Below are 7681 nucleotides of genomic sequence, written 5' to 3'. Positions count from 1 at the left end.
CCAGCCCGGAGGTGGAAACATTATGCTTTGGGGCTGTTTCTCTGCTAAAGGTACAGGCTGATTTTGCCGCATTGAGAGGCCAATGGACAGGCCCATGCATTGTAAAATCTTGGATGAGAACCTCCTTCCCTCAGTCAGAACACTGAAGATGGGTCGTGGACGGGTCTTTCAGCATGACAATGACCCAAAACATGCCGCCAAGGCAACAAAGCTCAAGAAGAAGCACATTAAGGTCATGGTCTCCAGACCTTCATCCTATAGAAAATGTATGGAGGGAGATGAAACTTCGAGTTGCCAAGTGACAGCCAAGAAACCTGAAGGGTTTAGAGAAGATCTGTAAAGGGACCAAAATCCCTTCTGAGATGTGTGCAAACCTGGCAACCAACCACAAGAAACGTCTAACCTCTGTGCTCCCCGACAAGGGTTCCCCACCGAGTACTAAGTCGTGTTCTGCTTGGGGATCAAATACTTATTTTACTCACTGAATTGCAACTCAATTTATAATATTTGTATCGTGTGATTTTTCTGGATTTTTGGTTGATATTCTGTCTCTATCATTTAAAATACACCTATGATAAAAATTATAGACCTTCCATTTCTTTGTAATCTGCAGGGGATCAAATCATTATTATCCTCATTGTATATTCTACTAACACCTCAGATTTACTACATATAGAGGGGAATTTACTAAGACCGGAGCAGACACAATGTGGACCAATCAGCTTTCATTTTCAAATCTTTACTGAACAAGCTGAAGATGGAATCTTATTGGCTCCTGTGCTCAGCTGATCCATATTGTGTCTTCTCCGGTCTTAGAAAATTCCCCCCATAGTGTGTAAGGAGTGCCGGATTTTTTTTATAAAAACCTGACAGAGGTTCCAGCCTTCCCCTCCCCCACCACAGAAAATACTTTTTATTTCTGTCTGTATCCCTGTTGTAGATAGTCCTTTATTTCCTGTCTGGTAAAACGTTGTAACCAGGACAGGAAGTGAGAGGAAATCTCTCTATTGGAGCCCCCAGACAGCAGTAATCCTCCCCCTCCATCCATGTCATTTCCTATCCACTGCTTCCTCCTATTGGCTGAGTATTCCACCAATCAGATTCTCTGACCTATGATGTCACCAGTCTCTGGGCAGATTTCTCACATCTGATTCCCCCCCAATATCGTTATACAACCTCCAAATACACATAACCCGGCATGGAGGGGCTCAGTGAAGGTGGTGGTGAAGGTGTGGAGGAGTCGGATCGGGTCACACAGATCATAAAAGGAGATCCGCCCGGCCTCATAATCCAGATCTATCCTGACTCTGTTACTGGAGATATTGCTGGGTAATCGGATCTTCCTCATGTCATGTCTCACTGAGTACTGATTACCCCACAATATCCATTCCAAACTCCAGGACTTCTTATTATTTCCAATCGGTGACTGCTCTCCTCTCCTCTCTATACTGGGGTAACACATCCCGACTCTCCAGTACTGTGACCCCCGACATCCACTTCCCAGTAATGTCGCCCTGAGGAGAAACTCAGACTGCTCAACACCTGAGAACACTGAAATCTCTCTGGAGTTTCTGAGCGATTCAGATATGGTGCCCAAGATGCAGTTTTCCTGTCATCTGATATATGTAGATCATTACCAGCCGTGTTCTCATCCAGTAATATGTCTGTAATTCCCGACACCCCAAATGTTTTCTGTACATCCCTAAAATATAGCCTTCCAGCCTGGATGATTAAGTTTTGTATGGTGGGGGTGGGTTGGGTACATGGCCTGTATAGTTCAGCAGTGATGTGATCTTTGACCTTTGTACTAGAATGTGGATAGACATGTGTGTCTGGACCTTCCTGTACATTTACCCCAGACATGATATCAGATATACCTGTGTGTAATGTGTGTGAGATCCCAGCCACATCCAGATCCCCTCCATCATGGAGGAGTTCATCATGTCTCTCTCTGTCCTCATCATCTCCATCCTCAGTATCACACAAGTCACCTGTGTATGATTCCTGTAAGACAGTCAGTGGATCCGTCATGTTACACAGCTCCTCAATATGACGCATCTTCCTGGACAGCTCGTCCTTCTTTATTTCCAGCTCCCGGATCATATCCGACATGTAGAGGGAAATCCGTTCTGCCTGCCTGGAGATGTCACTCAGGACTCTCTTCTCCAGGTCTTCCAGCCGTCTCCTGAGGTCTCTGAACAGGGCAGTGACTCTCTCTGTTTCACCGGCTGCTTCTCCTTGTACTTTCCTCCTGTGTTCCTCCAGACTCTGGACTCTTCTCTCCGTCTCCTCTCTCTCTGTCATCAGTTTCTGCAGAACATTCCTCAGTTTCTTCTTCTTCTTCTCAGAGGCCTCATCCAGAATCTCCACCTGATGTCCCCGATGTTCTCCAGCCAAGCTGCAGGACACACAGATACAGGCAGAGTCCTCAGTGCAGTAATACTCCAGGATCTTCCAATGGATGGAGCATTTCCTGTTCTCCAGGGAAGTGGTGAGGTCACATAAGACGTGTTCTGGTGACTTGCTGTGGACTCTCAGGTGGTTGCCACACAGAGAAGCTTCACACAGCAGACAGGATTTCACAGCATGTACAGGAGTGTGAATACATTGAGTACAAAAGATCCCGCATCTGCCCAGTTTACGCTTTGTAGTCTGGAGGGTCTCTATTATTTTACACAGAGTAAAGTTCTTCTGAAGGGCAGGACGGTTGCTGAATTTGTCTCTGCATTCAGGACAAGAATAACCTCCAGACTCATCCTGTGTATCCAACACACGGCCAATACAATCCCGGCAGTAGTTCTGTCCACATTTCAGGGTTACAGGATCTGTATAAATGTTCAGACAGACGGAACATTCCAGATCCTCACTGAGATGAGAAGACGCCATCGCTGGGAGCAGAAGAGTGAAGTGTGAAGATGAAACTCTGTCAGACTTATACGACAGAAAACAATGTACAAAGTCCGGGAATCCATATCAGTCATACGATTACATTCAGACTTCCTGCAGTGTGATTGGTTGATGGGATTACTGCACTTTGCATATCAGCATTGCTCTCTGAACCTTCTTATGGAATAATCCTGAGTGAAAAGAGAAAACAAAGGGTGTGTTCCATGTTCGTCTACACAGAGACGGTGGAACCATTCTAACGTTTAGGGTACTTAAGGATCCTTAGAAAGGTGGTTAGGGAACACAACAACTTTATTCTCTTCCAAACAGTACAACTTAAATTGCTTCTTTTCAGCAAACAAACATACACAGGGTGTATCTTCCAGCAGCATCCAAGATTTGGCTCAGCACCGGTATCATGTCCCACCTCAGGGTTAGAGCCTCAGCCGGCTTATGGCCAGACACCCAGCAGCTTCACACCTCCCTGTGTGACAACGGTCCTCCCGACCATTCCAAACACACCGCATGTGCCACAGGCCCTCTCGGCCTCTCCAGCCAGACTCCAGGTCAGTGTCTCATGTGTCACATACACACAGTCTCCCACGCTCTGCATGTACTCCTGCACCATTGACTGCCTCTTCCTCTCTGTCCACTCTCTTAATAGGTCTGTTATCAGCCACCTAGACAGTCTGGCCTGGCAATTGGCAGCACCTGGCCCCAAGATTGGAGATTTCATCCCGCCCAAGACTCTTAGAAATGTCCACAGACCCAGATTCCAGTTATACTCCAGAAAAACCAGAAAGAACTGGAAACCAAGCTCCCTGCCTGTAACACTATATGCTTTGTGGACCCTCTCAGCCCCTCTGGCCGAGAATCCAGGGCGCCAAACACACTAATCACTACAGTGACACGGCACCGTCCTGTCACAATATATAATCATCAGAGACCATATCACTTTTCTCTGCAGCAATATTTTTTATTGTCATCAAATCACAAAATATGAACTGTCTGTGTTCCCCCGGAGCCACCAATCACAGTCACACTTCCATCACCAAGATGTCACTTTTACTTGAAGGTTGGAATCTGATGGTTGGTTGTTGGACAACAAATACAGTACATATTACAGACACTTCCACCACCTCTATAACCTTGTGTGTGATAATGGTGACCTCCATGGTTCCAATCTATGTCACCCTGCAGTGGGAGGAGCAAGCACAATAGTTGTGTCTTCTGGTGTGGCGGGGAACCCAATGTTCCATATCTCCTATTGATCTAACATGAGAGATAACCAAGCTTTCAGAATATGAAGGTGGTTAGAGCAAGTACAATGAATCTTCCACAATATGTAAGAGGTCAGCCTGTCATCAGATCATAACCACAAACTCCACAAGATGCCTCCGTGACATTAATAAGGAATAGAAGACACAACTTGTGTTTTTAACTCTTGACAAGCCTTTTATTACCTCTAATTATCACTTATTAAATCCCCTCCCCCTTTTTCTTAGAGATCTTTGGATGATTTTTCTTTTTTCACTGTTTATATGTGAAGTTTGTCTCTGTTTTGGGTCATTTTATTCGTTTTTTTGTTCTTGAGGCACAAACAAGAAGGTCTGTAAACTAGTATACGAGGTCCCACCATCCCGGTACGTTGGGGATTTCACCAATGAGATGGAATGGCCACATTATGGGATTCTTAAGGGAAAATTGTCCTGAAGCAACAGCCAAAAACATGATGAAACTTGGTGAGTAAGACGTCATTCCATCCATTCTGTGCCATTCATATGGTCTGATCCTCCTCAGATTTGTTATTGTTATTCCTCTCTTTTGTCAGAGATCAGACATTTCAATTCACATACAATTTACATCAGATCGCTTCTACATGTCTTGTCCTCTCCCCCGTAATACATAGGCTTCAAGTCTGTAGGCCCCCAAGTCACCCAGGCAGAACCTATGAGTGTTTGAGTGTACCTTCCAGCACTCACTTTTACCTTGTCCTAGGACAAAAGGTGGACACCAGGCACAGCCCTGTCCCCTGCTGTACAGACAGGGCCCTCTTCTATGCAGATCACCTTTTATCTTTACTCCAGAAATGGATAAATCAAACAATTATTTGGGTATCAAACAGAAACTTTTCCAGCACAGCAATACAATACAAAACAATCAAATAAGACATTTTCCTTTTCTCATTGTAACTCTAGTGCTCAAGTATTCTCTCCTGTAGAAGCGAAAAATATTTTGTGATGCACAGATCCTTCCTCTCTGGAGGCCAACCACTAGTTAAATTGCAATAAGAAAAGGACAGAGAAAGATGGGGTTTTTTTGCTAGCTCCAGAAAGAACAAGTCCAATAAACTTCAGTCTCGCAAGTATATAAAAAGTATAAATTTATTGAACAAATATATATTTCTTTAATAAGCATTTACTATGCATGAAAAATGTGAAAAGAAACACCTCAGAGGAAAATACCTCCTATCACCCCCTATATACCACAATCGAGGTTCGCCTGGATGATCATGAATCTATACATGTGAAATACAACATCATAGGCAACTCAAAAGAAACAAATATTGATTGATTATGTTGATAAACCTCGGGTGGAAAGAACAATGCTTAGAGGGGTGATGTATTGCTTGCAATGCTTGAGGAGCAATGCTTGTAGGCTCAACGCGTTTCACGCCATGGGGCGCTTCATCAGGAGGGGAGTGAGGTATTCCCTTTAGCGTGAGGTCAACAAGTGCTTGGCACGGGTGCGGGATGGACCAAGGGCATGTGTACCCAGGGTGGAGGAAGGTGGAATGGGCACAACCAGACTGGGCCTGGAAACCACGGAAATAGGTTGAGGGGGTGTCCTGTGGTGAGGGTGGATCCAGTAATGTGGAAGGTCCAAGGCAGGTCCAGAGCAGCTGGAGGGACGGTCCTCCACCTGGAACCGCCGATGTTGGTGGGGCCGTTGCCAGCCCTGCACTGCGGACTATTCTCTCCTGTAGAGGATACTCTGAGCCTGACTCTCCCAAGGAACTCTTTCTCTCCTATGGAAGACATCTCCTCACTAGGGGGTCCTCATGGAGCGTTGTGCAGTCCCATTTTGCCTATTTTATCAAGGAACCCTTCTCCACTCACTTCAGGGGCACAACTCTCCTGCCTTGACTCTACCTACCTGTCTATTTACATCCTATGCTTAAGGGCTCAAAGTGACAAGTGCATTACCTGGCAACGACAAGGCGGACCTCCCTTACAAAGGGTCCTACACTTCTCCGCTTGTTTCAGATGACTCCCCACTTGTGCCATCATTCTGTGTAATTGAGCTCCTATTAGTTAACAAACAACAGCGGTTACTGATAGTTCCTTTTCTCCTATTAACGATCAGAGGTAGGTAGAACCGACTCCTGATCATGTGATCACTGTGATAACCAATCATGGTGATCACAAGTTAGAGAACCCGCCCCATTGGTGTTTCTTCTTTGTGAGAAGAAGATACAATGGAGGAATTTATCAAAATTGGAGCAGACAGGATCTCAGGCAGTCACCCATGGCAACCAATCAGCTTCTCTTTTCAGTTTGTTCAGTTACATAGTATTTGAGGTTGAATAAAGACATTAGTCCATCAAGTCCAACCTATTAGGATCTCATTCTTAGGAGTACTTGTACCCCTGTATCCCTTAAAAAATCGTCCAAATGTTTCTTGAACAGTTCCATGTTTTTTGCTGAAATCACTGCCTGTGGCAGACCCTACCCGCTCTAACTGTAAAGAACCCCCTTCGCCTCTTGTGCTGGAATTTTTTTCCCACCAATTTTAGGTTATGGCCTTTAGTTTTTGTAATGGAGTTAATTTTAAACAGTTTATCGCTAATGTTGCTACCACCATTGAACATTTTATACATGGAAATCATATCCCCCCTTAATCTCCTCACCTCCAATGTGAACATGTTTAAATTGAGTAGCCTCGTCTCGTAGCTCTGGTCCTCCATACCCCTAATTAGTTTGGTTGCCCTCCGCTGGACTTTTTCCAGCTCAAGGACATCTTTTCTTAGTACTGGTGACCAGAACTGGACCGCGTACTCCAGATGAGGTCGAACCAATGATCAGTTAAGCTTTGAAAAGGAAAAGTTATTATGTAGGATAAAGAAAACAATAGGGAAAGTGCTCCATATTTTTCCTGGCCCTACTACGGGCACAAAGAACAAAAAATGTAAACACATGTGGTATTGTCATGAACATCAGAAGTGGGAGAACATTTTTGTTTATTTTGGTGAAACATTAACATTTGCCACCAAATAAAGGCCCCATTTGTCCTGAACAAAACGAGGTATCATAGTAACATAGTTGGTAAGATTGAATGAAGACGCAGGTCCATCCAGTTCACTCTACGGTGTATATATATTTGTGTGTGTATATAACATTGTTGCCAAATGTCTCAGACCTGACAGGACAATCCCACCTTCTTTCAAACCGTCCCTCCCATCCTGTGTCCTGGGTTTTGTCCCACCCCATCTACCTCTGCCTGGTCCTGACATACAGGTCTATTCACAAATGGGTGAAGAGTATTGAGAAGGCAGGAGAAGTGAACAATCTAGCACAAAATAGCCGATTTGGAAAAATTCTCCAATTCAGCTCACTTTCCAGTTCAGCTATGTTGTCCTAGATTGTTCCCTTCTCCTGCCTTCTCCAAACTCTTCACCCTTTTGTGAATAGACCCCATAGTGTTCCCTCAGCCCATTCAGATGTATTCAGCCTTGGAATTTAAATTTCCTAAGGAACAAAGGGCCCCGATGCAAGATTTGTTTTGCCCCCCCCCC

The 7681-nt window shown here is 44.7% G+C and overlaps 1 pseudogene; it reads right to left on the bottom strand.

Annotated features, from left to right (window-relative positions):
* Positions 1 to 1141: 1141 nt before the first annotated feature.
* LOC108796285 lies at positions 1142 to 2886 on the bottom strand (annotated as a pseudogene).
* Positions 2887 to 7681: the final 4795 nt, after the last annotated feature.

Source organism: Nanorana parkeri, unplaced genomic scaffold, assembly GCF_000935625.1.
Source record: "Nanorana parkeri isolate BGI_ZX_2015 unplaced genomic scaffold, ASM93562v1 scaffold1088, whole genome shotgun sequence".
Lineage (NCBI taxonomy): Eukaryota > Metazoa > Chordata > Amphibia > Anura > Dicroglossidae > Nanorana > Nanorana parkeri.
The sequence above is the reverse complement of the archived record's forward strand: the minus strand, read 5'-3'. Positions and strand labels throughout refer to the sequence as shown.